The sequence below is a fragment of the Corvus hawaiiensis genome, chromosome W (genome assembly GCF_020740725.1).
Source record: "Corvus hawaiiensis isolate bCorHaw1 chromosome W, bCorHaw1.pri.cur, whole genome shotgun sequence".
Lineage (NCBI taxonomy): Eukaryota > Metazoa > Chordata > Aves > Passeriformes > Corvidae > Corvus > Corvus hawaiiensis.
Window position 1 is genome coordinate 4725206 of NC_063254.1, and position 27065 is coordinate 4752270.

General features: G+C 46.6%; 1 protein-coding gene and 1 long non-coding RNA gene across 2 annotated transcripts in view; both read left to right on the top strand.

Annotated features, from left to right (window-relative positions):
• Positions 1-27065, top strand: part of LOC125319331 (CBP80/20-dependent translation initiation factor-like) — a 516903-nt gene that overhangs the window by 32349 nt on the left and 457489 nt on the right. The gene's annotated exons all lie outside the window — the stretch shown is intronic.
• On the top strand, positions 2027-25335 carry LOC125319352. Its single transcript, XR_007200674.1, has 4 exons — positions 2027-2101; positions 8567-8570; positions 13210-13217; positions 25325-25335. It is a non-coding gene; the product is annotated as an uncharacterized LOC125319352 (long non-coding RNA).

Sequence of the window (27065 nt, forward strand, 5' to 3'; positions counted from 1 at the left end):
AGACCCTACCGGCATCGTGGGCCACAAGGGTGGCCACGCAGAAGCAGAGATGATGGTAACATCGGCCCCTGTGTCTATGAGTCCCTTGAGTCTTATTTGTGATGGAGTCACATCTTGCATAGTCAAAGTACAAACCATTTATGGTTTCTGGTCTGATACGTCTTGAGTCCAATATACTTCAGGTGGTCTCGTTGATCCGAAGCCTTGATTCCCTTGCAGTCTGTAGTCTGTTTTTGGGACACAAGACTTAAAAGGAACAAGTTGAGCAATACGAGTCTGAGCAGGTATCGAAACAGGAGGGGTGGGTGTGGACACCATAGCATGTATTCGTCCCATGTAATCAGCATCCACAACCCCTGGATGTACAAAAATACCTTGCAATGTTGCACTTGATCTCCCTATTAGCAAAGCACTTAGACTCCGTCCTATGGGTCCATGTGCCTTTAGGGGGACTTTATGTACCTTCAATGAGTTTAAAGTTACTGTGTTGACAGTGGAAACATCCATGCCGGCTGATCCTCATGTCCTTCCAACAAGCTGGTCGCATAGGCTTGTGTCGGTCGTGCTCTCTGGGAAAATATTTGTGTCTGCATGCGCTTCCCTGTCGCGCTTGTCCTCCCGTTTCCCTGCTCTCTAGGAGGATGTCCATTTGCATGAAATGTGGATTTACATCACTTTACATGATGTCCTGGCTTTCCGCATCCCTTACACCTTTCTGCAGGGCTTTTTAGTGCCTGATTATTGCAGGGACAATCGGTTTTGTCGTGACCTTGCTGTCTGCAGGGAGAACAACGACTTGTTACCTTGGCTACAGTTGCAAGAGACTCTGCTAGCATAGTTATTTGGTGAGAGACATTTCCCACTTTAGCACAAGTATTTATCATCTCCTCTAAGGTAGGATTTTCTTTTGGTAAGAGGTCTATGGCCTTTCTACATTCATCATTCGCATTGTCTCTGGCCAATTGCAGTATCAATAGATTTTTTGCATAGTCATCTACCTGGTTCTCCATGGCATCTCTCAAGCGTTCTATGAATTGCATGAATGGCTTCTGAGGTGCTTGCCTTATCGTTGCATATCGCGGTGTGGATGTAGATAGGTGTGCAACTTTCAAGAGAGCCTTCATACCTATATCTCGAGCCTGGACTAACACAAAAGGATTCAGGCGAGCCTGCAGCTGTGGATTATCAACAGGGGGTAGCCCCATCAGCTGAGCTGGGCCTGCTCCGAATTTGGGGTCATCTGGTGATAACTCAAGATTGGCTAGCGACGCCTCCTCGGCACGTCATCACCACGTTATCTCAAACATCATATATTGAGTTGAAGAACAAATTAGTCTGGCTATCTGTTTCACATCAAATGGAGTCATCTCCTCTGCAGCTAAAAATGAAAGCATCTTCTGTACAGCAGGGGATCTCAAGCCATGCTGTGCAGACAACTTACGCAGACCTGAAAGGACTTGCCAATTAAAAGGGGAGTGTTGGTCAGGCATCTGACCTCCTCCTCTGATAACAGGGAATGCTGCAGGCATTCCGTCAGATCTCAATTGCTTATTCCCCATATTAGGTTGCCTGGGTCCTACCATGGAGTCAGTCATTTCAAGATTTCCATTATTAATTGCTAATGTTTTTACATGTTTCCAAAAACTTAGTGAGTCATAGGCAGATATAGTGACTGTAGCCGGTTGTATAGCAAATACATCTTCCGGAGGGTTAGTCGGCGGATGGCAGTCGGGTCCCCCCATGTGTGGGTCCTGCAGGTCTATGAGAGCAGGGGGGTCCCTGGGCCATTTCGTGGAGGTGCGGGGCCACCCGCTCTGGGGGCTGGCAGAACCGCACGTCAATTTCCAGAAGGCAGCTGCCGAGCCACATGACAACTTCTGGTCTGCCCAGGCGCAGATTCACTGCAGGACTGTATGGGTGGAAAGTCTGCTAGGGAAATGTGCTGGTGGAAGTCTATTTGAATGCTGCGCATTCGTGTTCGTGCAGTGGGATCAGGGGCTGGGCGAGACCTGTAATGGCTGTGCCCCTGGTAGTGGCAGCTGAAGCAGCTGATGCACTGGTAGAGGCATGTCCAGGACATTTGGAGCAGGGGGATCTACAGGTATGAGCTCATCTTCGCTGTCAGTCCAAGAATCGTTAGTCAGGGGTGAATAAAGCGGATTCGAGGGAACGAGAGGGTTGGGGCAGTCTGCGCTAAGGTTGATCCCTCCTCCGGCACTGCCCCGCCCAGGCGGACCGTCGCCAGCTGGCACATTGACCGCTACTGTCCACTGTCCAGGCTAGCTCCAGCGGTGTGTGGCAGGACTGGGGAGCAGCCGGAGGCACGGAGCTTTAAAGCTGCTCCTCTGAAGCCTCTGCTCTACCCTGCAGAGCACAGGCTCCAGACACTGTATCAGCCAGCAGCCCTCGACGAAGGGAGAGATAAGTAGCGAGGAGGCTTGCCATGGGAGGTAATCCAACTTTATTGAAGGGTCTCCTCTGAGGACAAGCCCCCGCTGCTACGCGACCATGCCTTACAAAGGGGGGTTGAACAAGGCGAGTAAACCAACTAGGGACCAATAAGCGGATTAGGAGGGAGGGACACTGGAGGGATGGACTCACATCTGGTCCAATAGTCTTGGTAAGTGGAGGAAGAGGAGTCACATGCCCCAATGGGGCATCGAGGTTTAGGGGATTTCCAAGAGGGGAGGTATCCTAAGGGGCAGGATCTCAGGGGACTGACGGGGACCATATAAGGGTAATTAGGGAGGGTTCAGGTGATGGACACCAAACCTTCGGGAACAACAGGAAGGGTTTGGGTGATTGATAGGGAAAGAGCCAGAACAAGGGGAGGAAAACAACCATATAGGGAGCACCGGGGGAGCGTCTTGGGTCTGGGGCAAACCAACTGGGAGTAGGAGTGGGGAAGGTAGGGATGAACCACTGGGGTACAGAAAGCATATGAAAATACAATAAAAACCTTGCATCACCACAGCCATCTTTACCGAGGCAGTCTGGCACGTCGCCATTACCGAGGCAGTCTGACGTGTCGCCATTACCGTGGCAGTCTGACGTGCCACCGCCCTGTCCCCCACCGCCGTCAGAGTCTTGGGGGGGGGGGGGGGGGGGGGGGGGGGCTGATGCGACAGGCAAGGAAAAAGCTGCCAGCAAAATCAGCTCCTTGCAAAGCCTTTGCTTTGTGGGGGTGCAGCCCGCTTCTTCCACCGGCCCCTCTTTTCCGTTCCAACCCTCTGCATCTGCAGGGGTTTAATTTTCCACATCCTGTTCCTTTTCCAGAGTTCTTAAAGCGTCCAAGACCACCCGCCAAGTTGTCATGACAGATTAGGCTGTTTCGTCTCCCCGAGAACCAGATTCAAGAAGTAGTCCCGCTCGCTCCCAGGTTGTCACACTAAAGACATTTTCAGAGTTTGCTTCTATACCTTGGCTTTTGCACCATAGGAACAGAGCCTTTAACTGGTGCTTATCATATTTAATATCCCGTTTAGTTAGCAATGATGTCCAAATATTTACAATAGGTCTCTCTTCCTGAGATACTTGAGATCCCATTTTATCCTCTCAGCAGCTCACCTTTAAAACAGGTTGAATAAGTAGTCGCAGCTTTCTTTCATCACAACTTTCTTAGCCATTTTCATCTGCTGAATTTTCTGTCTCCGGCCACTTGATCGTGGCTCAGTTGCGTGATACAGTTGTAGAGTTGACGTTCCACGTAGGTCGGGGTCACCAGATGTCGCAGTTGAGACGGATGCGACACTCACGAATAATGCACACCAACTCTGTCAGAAGGCAAAAGAACAGAAAAGACATTTTATTCTACAAAGTCTCAATTTATATAGTCTCTTGGCACTCATGCTGTGTCCTCATAGGCTTCTACATTAACACCTCTTAAAACTTATTGGTAGATTGCAACCACCACCCATAAGAAAACAAATCTAAGCTAAAAACATCATCCTCGGACAGCTGCGTGTTTTCTTCTCTTGTTTTGGTTTCTTGCTTCTGTTGATGTTAAAATTCTCACGGGTACAAGCTGAATTCTCAAGGGTAAAGAGTAATTGTGCTCAAATCAATGTCTGTGAAGCTTTCTGACCAGCCGTCAGTTTCCACAGCTCCGGACATATGAAGATACTGTCCATGCCCCTACACAAGCCCAAGTCTCGACTGTAGAAATAGATTTGACCTAGTGTATGCAGAAATTGGGAGAATTGAAGAGACCCATCAGAATCTCAGAAAGGAGCTTAAAGAGAGCCTTTTCCAAGTTTCTTCAGTACAGACCAGAGCCCCTGCTATCAGAAGCAGATGTCCCCCAGCATGGCTACACCCCATGAGCGTACCTGTAGTTCTTCCTGCATGAGTGTGGGGAAGACATGAAAAGATGTAATGAAAAATCCACTTCTGTCCTGGCAGCACGGGTGGGTAAGCTAAAAGAGGAAACTACTAACAGAGGAAGTTCTACAAGAATGTGGTTCCAGTTTCCCATGACCGAGCTCCCAGGCATAATAGAAGGGAGGATGACGTGTCTGATCCCCTTGAAGGGACTGCCACAATGTATGCACAGGGAGGAAACAATAGCCAGAAATAGAGGGGCCTTGCCTCTAGCCAGGTAGAGGCCAGGGAAAATCTGGTGTCTTGGACTGTGTGGATGTAGAGGGATTCCTTGTGGAATATAGGATACCCCAGGAGAGCTTGGGCATCCCAGGGCTGTTGCAGAAGTACCCCTGACGGGGCCTCAGGATGAAGATAGGCTTGCAAGGCACCTGCTAGCAAGCAGCCTTGAACAGCCTTGGGAAAAGGTATACACTGGTCAGCTCCCCCACTGCTTAGAGGCTTTCTCATGGGAAAGGGGTGTGAACTTTGGAAAAAGTATAACTTGGTGTAAGTGAACAATAAAACTGGAGCACGATGCTAAAATTGTATCGGTGTTCGTGTCGTGACTCTGGCTGGATTCCCCTGCACCCGGGACCCCCCTGCTATATGTGGATCCAATGGCCTGGCACATCAGAACCACAAAAATACAAGGCTTTGGTTGGCACTGGTGCTCAATGTACTCTAATACCATCAGGATATGTGGGGGCAGAACCTGTTTCCATTGCTGGGGTGATAGGGGGGTCTCAGCAGTTGACTCTGTTGGAAACTGAAGTGAGCTTGACCAGGAAGGAGTGGGAGAAATGCCCCATTGTGACTGGTCCAGAGGCTCTTTGTATTCTAAGTATAGATTATTTTAGGACTAAGTATTTCAAAGACTGAAAAGGACATTGGTGGGCTTTTGGGATAGCTGCTGTGGAGATAGAAGGTATTAGACAATTGAACACCTTGCCTGGTCTTTCAGAGGACCCTTCTGCAGTAGGACTGCTGACAGTTGAAGAACAACAGGCACCAATTGACACCACAACACTGCATTGTTGGCAATACCACACAAACTGAGTATCCGTGATTCCCATCCATAAGATGATCCATGAACTAGAGAGCCAGCGAGTGGTCAGCAAGACTCACTCACCCTTCAATAGCCTTATATGGCCAATGTGTAGGTCTAATGGAGAGTGGAGACACAGTGGACTATTGTGGCCTGAATGAAATCACACTATCCCTGAGTGCTGCCATGCCGGACATGCTGGAACTTCAGTACGAACTGGAGTCTAAGGCAGCAAAGTGGTGCTACCATCAACATTGCTAATGTGTTTTTCTCCATTCCTTTAGCAGAAGAGTGCAGGCCACAGTTTGCTTTTACCTGGAGGGGTGTGCAGTAAACCTGGAACTGATTGTCCCAGGGGTGGAAGCACAGTCCCACCATTTGCCATGGACTGATCCAGACTGCACTGGAAAAGGGTGAGGCTCCAGAACACTTACAGTACGTTGATGACATCATCATGTGGGGCAACACAGCAGAGGAAGTTTTTGAGAAAGGGGAGAAAATAATCCAGATTTTCCTGAAAGCAGGTTTTGCTATCAAAGTCAAGGGTCCTGCCCAGGAAATTAAGTTCCTAGGAGTTAAGTGGCAAGACGGACGCCCACAGATTCCAACCAAGGTGATCAGTAAGATAGATGCTATGTCTCCCCGACCATCAAGAAAGAAACACAGGCTTTACTAGGTGCCGTGGGTTTTTTGAGGATGCACATCCCCAAGTACAGCCAGATTGTAAGTCCTTTCTACCTTGTGACACGAAAGAAAAACAACTCCAAGTGGGGCCCTGAGAAACAGCAAGCCTTTGAACAGATCAAACAGGAGATTGGCCATGCGGTAGGCCTTGGCCCAGTCAGGACAGGACAGGATGTGAAGAACATGCTCTGCACCACAGCTGAGGATAATGGTCCTTCTTGGAGCCTCAGGCAGAAGGTACCTTGAGAGACTCGAGGATGACCTCTCAGGTTCTGAAGTGGGGGATACAGTGTTGGGGCCCTCCCCCCTGCCATGTAGTCCTGGGAGAGGGGCCCTAGGGGGGAGACACGGGGTTTCCCTAGCCCCTGGTCAACCTCGTTCCCCATTGGTTGTTTTGTGTTCCCCTGCACGGGCAAGGACCCTCGGGTCCCGTGATTGCCTCAGTTCCTCGGCAACCTCCAGCCATGCGGCTGGAGAAATAAACATCTCTCTGAAACATCTATCAAGAATCGGTCCATATATATATTTCTTTCCACGGGCCTCGTTTTCTGATACATCGTGTTACAGTATCCGCACTGTAACAATACAGAGGATCTGAGGCCAGCTACACCCCAAATGAAAAAGAAATGTTAGCAGCTTATGAAGGGGTTTAAGCTGCCTCAGAAGTGATGGACACCAAAGCACAGCTTCTTCTGGCACCCTGACTACCAATGCTGAGCTGGATGTGTAAAGGAAAAGTCTCTGCAACACATCATGCCCCTGATGCAACATGGAGTAAGTAGATTGCTCTCATCACGCAGTGAGCTCGAATAGGAAATCTGAATCGCCCTGGGATCTTGGAGGTCATCATGAACAGGCCCAAAGGTGAGCGTTTTGGATTGTCATCAGAAGAGGAAGATGAGCAGGTGACACATGTTGAGGAGGCCCCACCGTATAACCAGCTACCAGAAAGTGAGAGGCAATACACACTCTTCACTGATGGATCCTGCCATATTGTCAGGACCAATTGAAAATGGAAAGCAGCTGTATGGAGCCCTATGCGGTGAGTCATGGAAGCTACTGAGGGACAAGATGAATCGAGTCCAATTACAGAGCTGAAAGCTATCCAGCTGGCTTTGGACATCGCCAAGCAAGAGAAATGGCCAACACTCAACCTCTACACTGACTCATGGATGGTAGCAAATGCTCTGTGAGGGTGGCTGGAAAGGTGGAAAAAGGCCAATTGGCAGCGCAGAGGAAAACACTTATGGGCTGCTGAAGAGTGGCAAGACATTGCTACCTAGGTAGAGAAGCTGATTGTGAAAGTCTGTCCTATAGATGCACGTGCCGAAGAGTTGGGCTAATGAGGAGCACCACAACAACAAACAGGTGGATTGGGCACCAAGATCAAATTGTCACAGGTAGATCTGGATTGGCAACATAAGGGAGAGTTATTTCTGGCTCAGTGGGCCCATGACACCTCAGGTCATCAGGGAAGAGATGCAACATACCAATGGGCTCATGATGAGGGGTGGACTTAACCACGGACACTATATCCCAGGTTATCCATAAGTGTGAAACATGTGCTGCAATCAAAGCAGGCCAAGTGGGCAAAGCCCCTGTGGTATGGGGGTAAGTGATCTAAGTATGGGGATTCCTGGCAGATCAATTACATCACACTGCTGCAAACCTGGCAAGGCAAGCGTTACATGCTTACAATGGTAGAACAAACCACTGGATTGCTGGAGAGGTACCCTATGCCTCACACCACTGCCCGGAACACCATCCTGGGGCTTGAAAAGCAAGTCCTTTGGTGACATGGTACCCCTGAAAGAATTGAGTTGAACAGTGGGAGTCATTTCAAAAATAGCCTCATAGACACCTTGCCTGGAGAACATGCTATTGAGTGGGTGTATCATATTCCCCATCATGCACCAGACACTGGGAAAGTCGAACGGTGCAATGGACTGTTGAAAACCACACTAAAGGCAATGTGCAGTGGGACCTTCAAGCAGTGGGATCTGCATTTAGGAAAGGCTATATGGCTGTGATGCCTTAAGAGTGAGGGAGGTATCTTTTCAGCTTTTAACCGGCTAGCGCTTGTAGTTTAATGCCTTAGAAAGCCTCGAGCAACCCAGAGAGGTAGCACAGGCAATCTAGCATTGTAGTAGCTCTAAAATCGGTAACTGTATCAGCTGCAAAGCAAACACCACCAGCAGAAGCAAAGAGGGAGAAATATAGATCTCTGCTCACGCTTAATTTTCCGCAGTTAGAAGCTTTCAAAAGAAACAGACAACAAGAGATGTTCACAGAAAGGGTAGCAGAGCCAAAAGAGGGCGGGGCCTCCCTTGATCTTCTCTTTTATTCGGAGAAGGGGAAAGGGGAGGACTGGGGGCAGACCCGGGGTGACCGGCCAATCAGATACTGCGAAAGAGTTTGAGTTACATTTGGTTTTGCCCGAGTTTGGAACAAAGGAGCTCAGAGCATGTGGCAGAGGCAAGTGTCTTGGGGAGGGGGAGGAGAAGCTCAGAACAGGCAGCAACAATTCCCTATTTTTTTTTCTTTAAAGCTGGGTTGTAACTCTTAGTAACTTAGAAGTGCATAGAACAGTAACAAAACAACAGTGCAAAACATAATTGGAATCTATTGTCCCTACAACTCGACAGTACCTAGGATGTCTTAAAACAAGTTCCCGAGTCAAAACTTAGGGGGTTAGTCAGGACATCTATGGTATGGGGTATCAGGACGAAGATTTACAAAATACAGTGCAAAACCTGAGTGCAAAACAGTGCAACTTAACTGATTAACATTGAAATCTGGAGTAGGGGGTTTATATGAGGATCCAAAATCAGGATCCCTTTTACAGCGTCTCTTCCAGGAGGCAGTTTTAACCTCCTTAACTTTTGAGGAAGTGACATAAGGTTTTACCCATTTCCCTGGGATCCATCTCAGTCCTTGAGGGGTAGATACACTGGCATACCCACATCCCCAAGCTACAAGTTTGTATGGTCCTTGGATTTTTTGAGTCTCTGGGTCCTGGATCAGGACTTCTGGATTTTCCTTCAGTTTCTGTCTCCCGGTGTTCTGGAAATGAAGATAGATGGGAGGGTTTGGATCCTTGAAGGTGCCATTCAGGAAGTTTATGGTAAACAATGCTTTGCTGAGTCTGAAGACAGGTGAGTTGAGTTTAGTGGTCCCTGACTGTTGTAGCAGCATTCGCTTGAGGGTTTGATGGGCACGTTCAACAATGCCTCGTCCAGTTGGGGAGTGAGGGATACCTGTAACATGTCGAAATCCCCACTGCTGACGAAAGTTTTTAAATTCCTAAGAGGTGTAGGCAGGTCCATTACCAGTTTTTATCTCCTCAGGTATACCAAGCACAGCAAAAGCTTGGACAAGATGTTTTTCATTGTCCTTAGCCTTTTCACCTGCATGTGCAGAGGCATACATAGCACCAGAGAAGGTATCAATAGAAACATGAACGTATTTTAATCTCCCAAATTTAGGGAAATGTGTGACGTCCATCTGCCACACTTCACCGCTATTAATGCCTCTGGGATTGACCCCCATGCCCAGTGATGGAAGCTGTAGCTTCTGGCAGTTGGGACATGTTGCTACTATTGCTTTTGCCTGCGTCCACGACAGATGGAACATGTGGATAAGAGCAGGAATATTTTGATGGTACATGGCATGGCTCAATTTTGCTTGTTCAAAAACTTGGGGGAACTTTGGTAATTCAGCTGATAGAACTATGTCTGCTGGCATAGCCAGAGCATCAGCTCTATGATTACCCTCTGCAATAAATCCTGGCAGGTTTGTATGTGACTTCACATGCATGACAAAATAGGGATGCTCTCTGTGGGAAACCAGATAAATAAGCTTTGAGAGCAGATCATATATTTTTTTGTTTGAGATTTCTTTTAGGAGAGCATGCTCAGCTCTAACAGTTACTCCAGCTACATATGCTGAGTCTGTGACCAAATTAAAGGGTTCTTTGAACCTCTCAAATGCTCTAACGACAGCTGCTAGTTCAGCTACTTGTGGTGATCCCTGGATTACCTTGATGTCAGATTCCCACTTTTGCATGTCTGGGTTTTTCCATGTGATCACGGACTTTTTAGTTTTTCCTGAGGCATCGGTAAAAATGGTAATCGCATAGAGGGGTTTTCTACTTTGAATCGCTCGAGGGATGAAAGAGAATGGCAGATTAAACATGTCATGTTTTGGGTAATGATTGGAGATTTGGCCTGAGTAACTATCTAATGCAAATTGTAAATTTATATTATTTTGAAGTAGGTGATCTAATGCATCAGTTGTTACAGGTAAATAGATGCATGCAAAGTCACATCCTGCCAGGGTGCGGAGCCTTGCTCTACCCTTCATGATAATTTTTGCCATTAGTTCTTGTGGCTGTGTGATGGTTTTAGGAGGTTGGAGTGGAAGGAATACCCATTCAATTATGATGAGGGGGTCCTTCTGCTCCTTGTCCCACTGAAATATGAGGCCGTGAAAGCGTGGTACCTTCCCTAGAATGACAAGCTTAAAGGGTAGGGAGGGCTGATACCTGTGTGCTTGTCTGGTGGAAATGAGCTCTTGTATCTTTCTGAGAGACTGCCTTGCCTCTTCTGTCAAGGATCTAGGGGATCCTGGACCGTCTTCCCCTTTTAACAGGTTTGCAATAGGAGCTACATCTTCTGTGGTGAGTCTTAACCAGGGTCTTAATTCAGTGTCCCACAGATCTGTTGCACTTCCTCTAATGTTTTTGGGTTATTATTAATGGTGACAGGTGTTGGGGTGATGGAGGTTTCTGTGATTTTGAGTCTGAGGTATTTCCAAGGGCTTGTTCTCTGCATTTTTTCTGGTTGTAATTCAAAGCCCTTGGCCTCTAGGGCCTCAACCACCATGTTAAGGGTCTGCTCGAGATACTGATTATTGGGAGCGCACACCAGCACATCATCCATGTAATGCAGGATGATGGCTTTCTCTGCTTTGACACGGATGGGAGATAGAATTTTAGCGATATACTCTTGGCAGAGAGTTGGGGAATTTTTCATACCTTGAGGAAGCACAAGCCAATGATAACATTCCATGGGAGTTTCACAATTAATAAAGGGCACAGAAAATGCAAATCCAGGGGCATCTGCAGGGTGGAGTGGAATATGAAAGAAGCAATCTTTAATGTCAAGAACAGCTAAATGCCAATGTTGTGGGAGCATTGAAGGTGATGGCATACCTGGTTGAAGGGGTCCCATGTCTTCAATAACCTTATTAATTTCTCTAAGATCTTGGAGGAGCCTATATTTGTTCTTTCCCAGTTTTTGTATTACAAACACAGGAGTATTCCATGGGCTGTTAGTTGGAACTATATTCCCTTTAGCCAATTGTTCAGCTACTAATGTTTTGAGTGCCTCTAAGTTTTCTTCTTTTAGCAACCACTGGTTAACCCACACTGGCTCATCTGTTTTCCAAGTTAATTTATGTGGCTGGCACTCTGCTCCAGCGGCCGCAAGGGAAAATTTTGATGTCTAGGAGTGATATCAATTTTTGTTCCCAACTGAGACATGGCATCCCTTCCCCACAGGGTGAATTTGGTGTCTAGGACATATGGACGAAGTGTCGATATTTGTCCTTCAGGACCTTCAATTTGAATGGTGTGTTTGGATTGCTTTGCAATTTGGGTACCTCCAATCCCTTGTATGATGCCCTGAGACTGCAATTCCCATTGCGCAGGCCACTGATCAAATGGAATGACAGACACATCAGCACCTGTGTCTATCATTCCCATTATACTGATTTTATGTGATTTGTGATGGAGCTTACATTCTATTACAGGTTTGTCATTTCCCAAAACCTCAGTCCAACAGATGGCTGGGATATGACCATCTGTGGGCAGGTATTTGGGCAGTGGAATGGCCTGTGCAATGACTTGACCCTTTGGCATAAAGTACGGTGGATATATACATTGTATAATTAGGTTAGAACACCCATTCTGATCCACTTTCATGAGTGTGGGTGTAACCTCTATCCCAGCAGGTGTTTCCCGAGTGTCCCCAATAACAAAAAGGTATGTAAAGTCTGGCATGTAGTCCACATTCTGGAATGAGATGGGTATTGCAGTCTGTTTGTTTTTGAAATGGTGTGTTTCATCACAGGTTACCTTAAACCTGAGTCCAGAAGTCCAAGTTGCTTTGTCTGCAGCCCTATTTATGTCTGAATGCAGAGATGTTAGGACGCGTTGAGTCACTAGTTTCCCCACTGTTGGCCTGTGGAAACAGTCTTTGGAGAGTTTTTATCAGCAATTATAATTGTTCTGCAATTGCAAGCTACATTTCCCTTTTTCTGACAATGATAGCATATAAAGTTACTACGCGATTGAATTTCTCCTGTACCTGTAACATTCTCCACAACCTCCCCAACCATCCCCACTTTTTTCAAAAAGGGAACAGTGTTCAGCTGCACCTTCTTTGTACAGACTTCGAGGATGGATTCAATAGTCGGAGGGGGATGCAAAGGGAGAGTGAGGATGACTTGTTTGCAAGCATCATTCGTATTCACTTGGAGAAGTTCGAGTAGGAACACTTGTTGGAGGTCAGGATTAGGGACCTGGGAAAAGATAGCTTCCCACAAATGGTTATAAAAGTGAATAATATTTTCATTTGGCAATTGTTTGATGTTGGTATAATGAGATGTAGGTGTCTGAGGTGGTAGTAATGTTAAAGCCTTTTCAGCAGTATGTGTGATTTCAGTAAGAACTGGACGAGGGATAAGCATTGCTTGTTTTTGAGGATTTGCCACATTACTGTCACCAGATAAAAGGTCTAATGTGATATAATTGTTGTCAACGTCCAGGTAATTATCTGGAGCTTGCCACAAAATTTGCAATATATCAGATAAAATTATTTTCCATTGCTTTTTCCACACCATAAAATCACCAGGTGTGAGAAGAGTTTGCATTAATGTAATTAAATCATGAGGTACGAGTAAGCGAGTTGCAAAAGTAGCACTTAAAAGGCTCTTAAAATAATTACTATGCATCCCAAACTCCTTAATTGCCTTGCACAAATCCTTAATATTAGAATAAGGAAAGGGCGTCCAGCCAGGATTTCTTCCATTGCTAGCACGAGAGAATGTAGTAGTAGCAGCTGGAGTTACTTCCTGGTAGCCATGGGTTCCCGGATTCAGAGGGGCAGTCACATGATTGTGGGAACCTGGGGCGGGACAATGGGAAGCAGAGGTAGGGAGTGGAGGGACAGGGGCGGGGAGTGAAGGCAGGGGCGCAGCCGGAGGAGGGGAGGGGTTGGGGGCGGGGTTGTGGGAGGCAAGGGTGGTACTTGCATCATGGGCGGGAACAGAGGGGGGGTGAAACACGACACTGTGGGGGTGGGGTTGGGGGCAGAGTCAGGTTCTGACATGGGAGTGGGAGGGGATGGGGACAAGAAGGGATTTGTGGGGTGGGGGAGAAAGGGATTGTGGGAGATGTAGTTTGGAGATGAAGAAACGTTGCGTCCGCCATTACTGGAGACAAACAAACTCAGAGAAAAGGGGTTGGGGGGAGGGGGTTATTCCCAGGCTGCGAGCACATGGCAATGGCTGTCCCTGGGAACAAAGAGGTCAGGGGAGAAGGGGTTTTTTCGCGCGCTTAAAACATGAGGGCTAGAAACTGGGGAAAAAGGAGTGGAGAAGAGGTTTTGGAAAGGTCCTGGGACAGGCTCCGGATTCCCGTCCAAGGCAGGGTGCTGAGGAAACACGGGTGAGCCAGGAGGACGATAGCTCTCCTGTGCTAAAAAGCAGTCTGCTCTAGCTGTGTTTTCCAGTGTAGGGGAAGAGGGGTCAGGGACACAGGGGTTGGAAGAGGGTATAAGGGAATTAACAGGGGGCTTTTTGCAGTGGCTTTTCATGTACTGCTTTTTTCTCTGGCAAAGTATAACTTAGTAAGAGGAGAGGAAAAAATTTTGAAACTGTTTTGTCTTCTGAACACCTAAGAGAGGAGAGTTTTCTCCCCACCTTATCCCAAAATTCAGAAGATCTCATGTCTTCGGAAGTCAGATTAGGAAAGTACTGAAAAAGCCATAGTACAAAAGATTGAACTAGATTTTCAGGGTATTTATGCCCAGTACAAGAAAGGTAGCTTTGAACTTGGTAGTATATTTCTCTATGGCGTGCAAAAACCTCAGATCCCATGACGAATGCAGCACCCCAAACCTCAACCCCTAATCGCAAAAAGGAGGAAAAAAAAGAGAAACTTTGCACCAGCACCAGCTCAAGACAGGAGCCTCTAAACCAGCAGGGAAATACTTACCAGAATTCTGGATTTATCACAGGAAAGCAGGTCTGGAGAAAAAAAAAACATGCGAAATGGGTCTTCTGCTTTCAAGCTGTTCCCTCACCACGTGGTGTGGGGGAGGGTACAGGCTGAGACTCTGGGCTCGCTGTTATGCAAAAAGTAACAACTCGCTACACAGAGCTGGCAGAGCAGGAGGTGCAGAGCTAACTCCAGCAGACATACAGCTGCTGGGACATCCTAAAAGTCTCTCAGAACTGGGGTTCAGAGATAGCACGCTGGGCGCCAAATGCGGGAGGTATCTTTTCAGCTTTTTACCGGCTAGCGCTTGTAGTTTAATGCCTTAGAAAGCCTCGAGCAACCCAGAGAGGTAGCACAGGCAATCTAGCGTTTTTGTAGCTCTAAAATTGGTAACTGTATCAGCTGCAAAGCAAATACTTCTAGCAGAAGCAAAGAGGGAGAAATACAGCTCTCGGCTCGCTCAATTTCCCGCAGTTAGAAGCTTTCAAAAGAAACAGACGACAAGAGATGTTCGCAGAAAGGGTTCCAGAGCCAAAAGAGGGCAGGGCCTCCCTTGATCTTCTCTTTTATTCGGAGAAGGGGAATGGGCACGACTGGGGGCAGACCCGGGGTGACCGGCCAATCAGACACTGCTAAAGAGTTTGAGTTACATTTGGTTTTGCCCGCGCATGGAACAAAGGAGCTCAGAGCACATGGCAGAGGCAAGTGTCTTGGGGAGGGGGAGGGGAAGCTCAGAACAGGCAGCAACATAAGAGGTCTCCTAGAAACGGAGACTAGACAGGAGTAAGGGAATAAAAGTAGGTATTTATTTGAAAGGCCTTCAAAGGTACCCCCTGGGGGCCAGAGGCTATTGCCAAGATGGACCCCAAGATGGACTACCAGTCACGAGTTCTTCACCCTTTTATAGGTTTGGTGGTTCATTTGCATAGCAGGGTTAATTCTCCAATTAAAGCCTCAGTTTTCCCTTAGCTTACCCCCTCCCCCCCCCCTTCCTTAGCGGGCCTTTGGTCTAGGACAGTCTAAGTGTCCTTGAAGAGCAGGCCCGGAGAGGCTTTGTTATGTGTACCTCACATGAGAGAGCAGAAATTAACAGGCTACAAGAAACTTCAGAGTTACACACTAAGCAGTACAGAATTTGAAAAATATAAAAGTTAAAACCTAAGGCATTGTACTAGTTTGAAAACAAACCAGTGGGAGGCACCAAGTCAGAATAACAATTTAATGGGGAAGTTAAAGAAAAGGAAACAATAAACTAAAAGAAAACACTGGTTCAAACTGACAGAGTCAAGATACAACCTGAGTCCCTGTTAGGCAGGGTGGTGGTAGCAGTCTGGTAGAATGGTGGCTGCAGTCCTCTGAAGCGGTGATCCTGTAGAAAAAAGGGTCTGCTCTTCCTCAGAAGGTCCAGTGGTGGCTGTGTAGCTCCTGTCCTCCGGAAATCCAGTGGAAAGGCCTTGTCTCTGGTGTTCAGCCTCAGCTTATATCCACGATGTGATGCTTGGTTCCTCCCTCTGGGTGGAGCATCTCACAATGGGGTAATGAGTCATGAGGCCAAGTGTTGATTAGGCTCATTAACAGAAGAGAGTCCAGAGGGAGTTATCTATGAGTCATGCGGCAGGACAATGATGGGCCATTAACAGCAAGATAGTCTGGGGGGAGGAGGCAAGGAAACACTGCCCCACCTGATTTCAACACCTCATGAGGATGATGATAGAATACACTGCAACCCAGGACAGGCATCAGTTGGTTAACTCCAGAAGTTCCACTAACTGAACTGGCCCTGCTCAGTCCAAACGCCTGCGTACAGCTGACGGAGATAAAGTCCCTGTGGTGCATATGAGAGGTACATTAGGAAAGATGGTGTGGATTAATCTCACTTTGAGCAAAGGCAAACCCATCCGTGGGATTGTTTTTGCTCAAGGAGCTGGTTACACTTGGTGTATAATGCAAAGGGACAGGGAAACGTTGTGTACCTCAGGGTCATTTGACTTTGGGTGAGAACAGCCTGTAACATTGGAATGCATATGTAACCCTGGTTGCTGAATGGCACTGCCACTGCATGTTTTAACTACTATGGACAATGAGAATGGACTGCTCCAGTTACATCAGTCATGGACCAAATGAACTCAATCCGTATCCTGGGGGATAGTCAGTGGCTACTGAAATAATAATTGCATTTGTATATAGTTATATGTATATCTATAGATATGTATACATCTGAAAGGTATTAATTTGGGCATGAGGTAAATGATATGGAGTAAGGGGTGGATAATGTCCTCAGTATCCCAAGATGTTGATGTACTCCATATCTATCTGTTTCAAAAAGTTGTTACTGTCTCTTTAAGTCCAGGCAGTGCAGCCAGAAATGGAATCGCAAAATCGGGAGGTGGTGGTCTCTTTAAAAAGTTGGGGCACCCAAGCCAAGTCCTTTTTTTCCTGGTGGCTTTTGCTTGGAGCAGAAGCTTCATATCGTTGCAGGTTGTCTCAGGTGGGTTTTTCTGAGTTGGCAACAGCAGCAACTCAGAAAAACTGCATTTTGCAATCAGAAACTCTTTCGGAGTGAATTTTGCAAACCCTGTCAGTGACACAAAGCTTGAGCTGGTCCCAAGGCTGGGCCACCTTGCGTCGGTGCGGAGAGACCGTTTCTTCCCACCCTGTCCCTGCCCCCCCCGCAACACACTAGCAGCACCAACACCGGTGGAGTCCAGCTGGTGGTAGGAGGAAGCAGTGAAAGCTGCAGAATGGAGGGTGAGCAGTGCCAGATCTCACCACCATGGAGCTTCAGCTTTCTGCTAAAGTCCAGCTGCCTGTATGGGTTTGGGATGGGGTTTTTATGGGGTTTGTGATGATGCTGGTGGAGGACTTTTGTTGCTTGGTTGCTTATTTAAGGATCATTCATTACTTGCATACACTTGCCTGGTCCTGGAACTTCACCTATGAGGTTTGTGTGAGCTTCCCAGCTCCTGCAGAAAGGAGGTCTGCAGGGAGTATTCATTTTAGCACAAAAAGGTTTTATTAGAGGAGACAAAGCCACCAGAAATGTCTGGGAGAGTTTCTGATGGACATATTTTTGTTCTAGAATTTTGACCCCCCACTGGTAAGGTAGCATTAAAAAGTTGTTCATCTTTGTCAATTAGTCAGAAGTTTTGGGGAAATATTGAGCTTGGTTGTGCTGGTGAGTTTGAACATGAGTATATTTAAGCCATACTTGAATGGACTATTTCAGCTTCAACAGAAGTTTCAACAATTTTTAATTTAACACTTTTTCTTTTAAAAATATTTTGGTTTTAAATATATATATTAACAGGGCATGATAAAGATGAGGAATGTGAATGGGGAAAAGACCACAGGCCATGAGTTAGAGCTAGGAGACAAGCTGATTTAGTGAACAGGTACATGTGATTTTTATCTAACTGGTTTGTGCTGTACCCGCTGGCTTGTCTTGGTGAGTTTGGACATTGATGCGTGATGCTACCAACCTCCCCATTTCTCAGAAGTGTTTTATTGTGGTCAGCCACATCTCTGGAATTTGCAGGTTGCCTGTAGAAAACCACAACCAAAAGTTGGGTCCACTGACTATAACTGAATGGTGATGTTTATATTCAGTGTGTGTTTTAAAGCAAAGGGTGGGTGTGGATGCTTGTCCTGGGGTGACTTTATGATGCATATCCCCTATCTCTGCTCTATGCCCAGAAATTAATTTTGTGCCTTTCTGTGCCTTTAAACTGAGCCTGAGAGGGGGAAGAGGAAAAAACCAAGCAAACTTTTCAAAACAGTTGTTCAAGGACACACATACACACTCCTCTGCATTCTCCTGCCGTGGTAGCAAGAGTGGAGGAAGCACCCTTCTTACTTTTCAGCCAGCTTTCGGCTTCTTTTCTCCGAAGGGAGACAGAGTTGAACTTTGTTTTCCTGGGACTTCGGTTTTTCCCTTCTTCTCTTCTGGACTGTTTCAACATCAGAACACATCAGGAGGATTTTCCACCGAGGCCCCAGAGGTGGGCCCATATCGACCCAGCTCTGAGGAGGAGGAGAGAGACCACACCTACAGAAGGACTCTGAAATCTTCCCAGGTTTCTCTCCACAGCAAGAGGTTTTATTATTTAGCATTATTATCCTTTTCCTGTGTGTTTGTTAAATAAATAGTTTTTATCTTTCATTTTCCTCCAAGGAAAATTTTTTTTTCCCCAAACCTGGTGGGGGAGGGGTGGTTGTAACCTGCCTTCTATCAGAGGATATTTTCTTCCAAATTTCTCCAAACCGGCACAATGTTGATGTGGTCCTGTGATAGCATTTGACACAGAAATTTTTCATACATGGATGAACAAAATGTTCAATGTGTAGGATACAGTAAACCGGTAATTAAGCCTTAGAACATCTAGGTGGTGAAGGGTCATGTCTCCCAACCACCTTTTCAGTTGCTGCACATCTTTCTCACATCAAATGAGATATTTCTCACTTCTCAGGATGCCTGCAAGGCTGGATCTTCCCCAAGGCTTCCTAAAGCGGTCACCTGCTTGTATCTCACAAGTGGCATCGATCAAGTTTGTTTTCCCTCTGTGTCAATTTAACAGCTCTCTTAACTTTGTGCCACTCAGTATTTCTCAGCCATTGGAGATTCAGGTCAGGGTGTGATGAGGAGGGAAATAAGGTGCTTTCTACTGTTATTGTAACATGGTGGGAATAACCACAACCTCTCAAGTCTCATCTATAGACAACTTGAAAACCAGTTGACCTCCTCTTTTGAAGTCAGTACTCATTTTAGGCTATAGCAACCACAATATATTTGAGCTTACTTGAAACTTGGTCGGTTTGAGGATGGAGAACATGCAGCTGGAGCAATACAGAAACCAGCACTGATGTGTTTTGCTTCCAGTCCCTCATGTTGGGTAAATGTTGGGGTTTTAGTTTAGTTTTAGTTTTTTCCTGTTAAAGGAATTTTCTCCCATATGCATGTTGCTAGGGGACAAATAGCTGTACTTAAGAAAGACAAAAAGGGGTGTGGGGCGGGCCTGGCTACTCCTTTGTTTACACCTGGGTGTGGGGTCAGTTCGCTCTCAGCGTCTGGAGAGAGAAGCTGCAAAGAAAGGAGCTGCTGGTCCTTTTTTTTTCGGCCGTTTTTCTTTCTGCTGGAAACAACGCCGGGATCCCAAAAGCCGCTTTCCCTGCCCTGCTGGAGGCCAGGCTGTGGCCGCCCTGCCCCGCTGCTGCTTCGAGCTTTCGCTGCGCTGTAGCCGTGCTCTCCCTGCCTGCGTGGACCTCCAGGGGGTTCCCCTTTTGGATACATCTCATCTGCCACCCGGGATTTGTGTTTGTGCCTGCTGCTCCAGCCTGCCGCTCCAGCCTGCCGTTCCAGCCTGCTGTTCCCGAGAGTCCGGGATCGGCTGCCCAGGGGTTTGTGAAGCCTTTGTTCCATCCTTCCCCGGTATCCCCGGGGCACCAGAGCCGCGTGCTCCCCGAGCTCGCTCCGGAGCGCCCCCTGCAGCCGCGGGGGAACCATCGCACCTGCCCTGCTCACCGGGAGCCGCCAGCGCCCCCTGCCGGCTGCGAGCGGAACTGCACCCGAGGGGAAAGGGCCTGACAGCCAAGAAGGCTGGGACTGGGTTTGTGTTTGCTGTTACTGCCATAGTTGTTGTTGTTTTGTTTGACTGGTTATATACATATATATATATATATATATATATATAGTAAAGAACTGTTATTCCTATTTCCCATATCTTTGCCTAAAGGCCCTTGATTTCAAAATATAATAACTCAGAGGGAAAAGGGGTTATATCTGCCACTTCAAGGGAGGCTTCTGCCTTCCTTAGCAGACACCTGTCTTTCAAAACCAAGACAGTAAATACTTACATGTTTCTTGTGTGCTAAGATTGATGAGCGGAAAAGACTCCACTACCAGAATAAGTGGTAAAAGTAGGTATGTTTTATTCCAGTGATGAGCAGAAAAGACTCCACTACTAGAATAAGTAGTAAAGTAGGTATGTTTATTCCAGTGCTGGGACGCATGGGGGATAGCTCCTCCAAAGTCATGCGTGCCGACAGCTTGGTATTTATCGGGTTACAAGTTCCATATTCATTAAGTTTCCCAATACGCCTATACATATTCATCACCTAGCCCCGCCCAGCCTCGCTTTGTATTAAAATGAGCCCAAAAGTCATTTACATCTATGTTGCGCGTGCGCAATGGTGTCTGTTGGCTTTGGTAGGGGTCTCCGAGGGTCTTCCTTCGATGAAGTCAGGATTGTTCCTCATCCTGAACTTTTCACCTTTCCTCCCTGCGCATGCTCTTTATACCCCTGGCCCGAGTTCAAGCTTCGAGACTGGTTTGAGCTAGTTTTGGGTTGAGCACAGGATGTCTGTCCGAGACTCCCCCTGCCCTTATCAGTGGTCTCTTATCTTTTCTTCCTGCTCTGGTATGCTGACCAAGGTAGATGCATTGTTCCTAACAAACTAATTCTTCTGCTTCCCATCCCCCTGATTCACCAGCGCTGGGGCGCACGGGAGATAGCTCCTCCAAAGCCATGTGCTCTGACAGCTGCTTTCAGCTTGGTATTTATCAGGTTACAAGTTCCATATTCATTAAGTTTCGCAATACACCTATACATATTCATCACCTAGCCCTGCCCAGCCTCGCTTCGTATTAAAATGAGTCCAAAAGTCATTTACATCCACGTTGCGCTTGAGCAGTGTTGTCTGGTGGTCGTGGGCAGGGGTCGCTGAGATGGGATAAGAGTCTTCCTCAGATGAAGTAAGGAGTCTTCCTCATCCTGAACTTTTCACCTTTCCTCCCTGCACATGCTCTTTATGCCCCTGGCCCGAGTCCAAACTTCAAGACTGGTTTGAGCTAGTTTTAGGTGAGAAACAGGGTCTCTGGTCTGAATCCTTTTAGCCTTATCAGTGGTCTCTTATCTTCTCTTCCTGCCTTGGTATGCACAGTAAGAGCTGAGCAAGCCGTATGTATTGTTTCTAACAAACCAAATATTTTAACCCCTGCTTCCCCCTCCTCCCCCTGATTCAAGATCAGTTCTGGACCACTGGGTAGCATGACCTTAGGTAGTTTAGGGTCTGCTGTGGAACTGTCTCCCTGACCTATCCAACCCAGGTGGTAATGGTGGAGCTGGGACCTGGTCTGTGCCCTCAAATTAGTGACCTGGACTTGGCTGTTGTGTGCAAAGAGGAAGTTTGAGTGGTGAGTCCTTTTGGTTCTTGAAGGCCAAGGTTGCTCTGCCCTTGCCTTAGCCCATGGCGGTGTCTGCAGGACCTCATGTAGTCCTGCAAGGATGTCTGAGGCAAGAGAAGCCTTCTTTAAGTGTCAGCTCTCACACCAGTCCTAAAATGAATGCTCCCCTTTGGATTTCCCAGGTTTTCAAAGTGCTTGAAACAGTTGAATATTCTGCACTCTGGGATTTCATGTCTTTTTTTAGGTCACTTCAAAAGTCTTTCCCAAGCCTCTGAGCAAACTTTTTGGAGCAATAACCCTGACAATATACACCCAAGCACCTTGTGGGATATTTATGTACATAGGGCTGGTCAGGTGAGTTATTCTGTTTTTCAGATGACTCATCTTGCCCTCAGGGCTGCCAGGTGAACAAGAAACCTGCAGGTTGCTTGACAGAAGAACTAGTGTAGGAGAATAAAGGAGAACATTGGACACAGCTCCTTAAGAGGCAAAAATAGTTATTTCTGCAATGTGTCTCCTCGTGAACTCCACGTGTTTTCAGGTATGTTAATAGTTGGACTCCAACAGCGGGCTAAGCAGAGGGAAAAACTGACTGAGAAGTTGATTTGGTCTTGGGAGAGGAATTAATGATGTAGGATAGGATAGGACAGGATAGAAGAGAACAGAATAGAATATTGTGGTTGGAAGGGACCTACAGTGATCATCTAATCTAACTGCCTGACCAATTCGGGGCTGACCAAAAGTTAAAGAATGTTGTTAAGGGCATTATGTAAATGCCCTTAAGCAGTTTTTAGAGGATGTGGGCTTGCTGAATATGCACAATTAATCCTCATGAAAATAGAGGAGGTATTATTTTCCCCATGCATATACTATAGCACTAGAGCCAAATCTTATCTTCACTGAAGCCTCACACAATGTCATCCCTTTGAAAAGTGTAAATAGAACGTGTTAAAGGACTCTTGAGAAAATCCCGAAATCAGGGCATTAGGCACGGACATGGTTTTGTAAGTGCTTGCACGTGTGATCTGGGAGCTGAAGCTCTCCTGGCTCACCAGGTTGGTGGTTTTTGCTGGTGTGGGATGTTGTTGCCCTTGACTAAAGTGAGCTGTTAGTTGTTTCCAGAAGAGTGGGATCACAGTAGCAGTGGGAGCTCAGGATCCTGTCTGGGGTCAGGCTCCAGGCATGGGTCTGGATCCAGGTCTGGCAGCCATGAGAGAAGCAGCCAGTTCAGGCAATCAAACAAGGTATACCTGGTAGCAACATACTGAAGTGGTGTTCTTTGCTTGTTGTTTATTGGAGGTATACTCCTAAAAACTTGTTTTGTGTGTGTGTGTCACACATAGGGTGTGAGTGCATGTCTGTTGGGGTTTTGGGAGTTCCCCTTCTGTTTTCTTTTTTCTCTTGAGGAATTTTCCCCATATATGTTGCCGGGGAGACAAATTGCTGGGTGCTTGGGAGAAACAAAAGACCTGGCCACTGAAGGAGTCCAACCGGCTACACTTTTTCACCTGGGCTTGTGGGCAGTTAGTTCTCTGCGTTTGGACAGGGAGAGAGGCTGGAAGGAATTCGTCAGCACGGCAGGCTTCTACTTTTTCGGCTGCCTTCCTTCTACCGGAGAAACCCCAGGGTTCCCAAGCCCTGTGAATCGCGCCGCAACCGGGCCAGGAGACACTTCAGAGACAGAGTCAGAGAAGTGGGTATTTGCTTTATTCGGCGCACCGGAAGTGTGGGGATCGCTCCTCCAAACACACACACCGGTGCTCCCTACAACACAGTATTAAGGGTTAAATTATGAATATTCATCACATTCCTTGGGACAGGTGTGACTATACAAATTATTTCTCGGAAGTCATTAATATCATTAGCATACGGGCCATGCATGCTCTGTATGTCCTGGTGGTCGCACTGAGGAAGGCTCCTCTTCTTCCTCGGGGGTCTTTCTGATGAAGGCCAGTAGTCATCCTCACAGTGCACTTTTCACCTTTCTCCCTGGGCATGCGTAGTCCTTTGAGGAATGATTCAGCAGTCTCTGAGATAATCCTTGTCCCCTCTATCTTGACAAGATAAGGGTGAATTCGGCTTCTTAGATTTTGTAATTAACATCTGCTGTCTGAACTAACATTTGCTGTCTCTCAATAGTTAACTTGTGCTTACATGAGTTAGTTATTGACTGCCCCTTCTTCACCTGCCCCTGCCATTGCTTCGAGCCTTCGCTACTCTGTAGCCCTGCACGTCCTGCCTACTGAGACCTCCGGGGGTTGCTTTTTTTTTTTTTTCATTTCAAGGGAGACTCCTGCCTTCCTTGGCAGACACCTGTCTTTCAAACCAAGACAATGTCAGTTATGAAGGACACCTCAAAGACCTACTTAATTGCTCCATAATGCATAACCTGGCTGCTGAAGGCTGTAGCTGTCCTTCAACCTCAAGAAATCTGATGAGATGTCCTGAGTGCCTTAATAATGGGAAAGTCCCTAGTCAGCTGGTTTAGTGTGTGGAATACAGCTTTTTACCGGCTAGCGCTGGTATTTCAATGCCTTAGAAAGCCTCGAGCAGCCTAGAGAGGTAGCATGGGCAATCTAGCATTTCAGTGGCTCTAAAAGCGGCAAATAGTAGCTGCAAAGCTAATACCACTAGTAGAAGCAAAGAGGGAAAAATATAGCTCTCAGCTTAAGCTATAGTCCTGCTTTCAATAGGAGACAGAGACACACAGATGCTTGCAGAAGGAATGCAAAACCAAAGAGGGCAGGCCCCCTCTCGGGTCCTTCTTTTATTCGGAAAAGGGGAAAGGGGAGAACTGGGGGCAGACCCGGGGTGACTGGCCAATCAGACACTGCTAAAGAGTTTGAGTTACATTTGGTTTTGCCTGCCCTTGGAACAAAGGAGTTCAGAGCACATGGTGGAGGCAAGTCCTGGCTTGTCTTGGAGAGGGGGAAGGGAAGCTCGGAGCAGGCAGCAACATTAGTGCAAAGGAAATTGGGTTTTTCTCTTTATTTGAAGTCTTGGAATAATTTAATTTTGAGAAATTAAGAGATGTCTGTATTATTTTTTGTTAAGTCTTCATTAGAAGTTGATAGATGAGTGGACACCACATAGATGGAGTTAAATGGTGACAAGATATTCTCAAGTGGTCAAAACAACAAAAAACTTTACTGGCAACTTCAGAAAATCAGAGAACTTTGGCAAAAGTTTAGAGCAGCATTCAATCAACATAAAACATTTCACAAAGCATTAACTTAGCCCATTCAACTTAGAAAACACCAAGCCCATCCGATTTTAAGTTACTCAAAACTCTGAGAAGAGGGAATTAGAAGGAGAAAGAGAGGAAGAGAGAAAAGATATAGAAAAGAATGAATATAGCTACCACTCCTGGTTCCAGTGGTGTTCAGCTGATATAAAGTCCAAGGGAAGATAGGGTCATGACATGTGCTTGCCTCATGTTCTGTCTTAAGTAAACTTTGGCTTTCCTGGGCCATTCCCCCAGGTAAGACTTCCAGTCATCGGGCCACTCTGGGGCTAGATTGAGGCTCTAGGGGTGGGGTGTGGAGCACTGCCTCTGGTGTGCGAGTGATTGATGGCCACTGTGGGGGCTAGGCTCTAGTGGGGTGGGGGGGGGGGGGGGGGGGAGGTGTGCAAAGCAGGGCATCGCCTCACCAGGGCAAGACTCAACCTTCCCTTTTCTCCACACACGCACCCAAAATGTTTCAAGCCAACAATCCTTCCAGTCTCTCACAGCAACTGAGGAGGAAAGGTGGGTGAAGCTCCTCAAAATTAGAACTGAAAAATGCTTGAGGTAACACATGACACAGGATAATTCCTGAATTTATCCCATGGATTGAGCCGAGCACTTGGTATTGTTCTACGTCAATGCCAAGCACAGAGATGAACTAACAAGGCTGCGATCATGCAACAAAGAGCATTATTTTGTATTTGTAATGCTTTGCTGGAGGATGATAATAAGGAATGTCAAGGGGGGGATGCTGAGCTAGGCTTTGAAAAGTTGCTGCATGCATGCAAATACAGACTTTGTGGGGAATTTGCTGAAGTTGCATGCATGGGTAAACAGTCAGTCCATGTGGTTGGTAGTGTGGTCCATCCCTCCTCAGCTACAGGGGTTGGGCAGTGGTGGATGGAGGTGACGTGTGCTCACAGGGGCTGGAAGACAGATGTTATTAATGTGCATTTAAAACATTCTGTGTGTAGGATCTGCTTTACCAGCCCTCTGACCTCTCTGAGTACTGATGTCATTCTTGTTAGTGTGCATCTCAATCATCATTCCCAGTGACTTAATTAATTTTCAGTTGTACTAGCTCCTTTGCAGGTGATGCCATGAAGATTTTTTGCCTTTTCTTTTATACCCCTGTTATATCTTTTTTACAACTTCTGTATTCTTAGTGCTTTTTTGCCTACATTCTTGGACTTGTTTGTCAAGCTGAGAGACTAAACATTTTAGAAGCTTCGTAGCTAGGGATCAGTGTGCCCCAGACCCCAAGGTCCTCTCCAGAACACATTCTGTAAACTAAGATAGAACCATGCAGGGGAAGGCTCCTTGGGGAGGGGGGCTCACTCAAGCCTCACATTGGGGAATTTTTGGTAGATATGCTAATTAGTAAAAACCTATAATGTTATACCAGATCTTTTGGGTGGGCATTTTTGGCGGGGTGCATTTCGGTATATTTGACCTGGACATGTGCACCTAAGGATCCTTAAAATAAATACCAAGGTAAAATCCCTTTTCCCCTTCTAACCATGTATGACTCTTGATTTTAAGACCAGAAAAAGGCATCACAGGGAAAATTTTTATCTAAAGGTGAGGCTTGGGTTATTGGGAGCTTCATGTTAAAACTGCATATGGTTATGTCTTGGGGTGACTTTATGATGTGTATCCCATATCGCTGCCCTATGCCCAGAAATTAATTCTTGTGCCTTTCTATGCCTTTAAACTGAGCCTGAGAGGAGGAAGGAAAAACTGAGCAAAACTTTTTCAAAGCAGTTTGCAGCTTGTTCAAGGTCACACAGAGATAGCGACTGTTTTTTCCAGCCAGCTTTCAGCCAGTTTTTAAGTTTCTTTTTCTCTGGAGAGAGACTGAGAGTTGGACTTTTTTTCCTTCCCTGGAATTTCGGATTTTTTCCCTTTTTCTGTGGATTGCTTCAATATCAGAGCACATCGGGAGGACTTTCCACCGAGCACAGAGGGCCTGGCCCTGGGCCAAGCCCCAGCTCTGAGGAAACCAAAGGGAGGACTCTAACACTTTCCCAGGTTTTTTCTTCACAGCAAGAGATTTTATTATTTAGCATTATTTTCCTTTTCCCGTGTGTTTGTTAAAGAAATAGTTATTATCTCTTTCACTTTCCTTCGAGGAAAATTTATTTTTCCCGAACCTGGTGGGGGGAGGGGTGGTTGTGCCTTCTCTTAGAGGATATATCTCTAAATTTGACCAAACTGGAACAGGTTATAATTCCAGTCCTGGGGAGACTGACAGCAACTCACTTTGTTTCCTGAAAACTTGCAGTTT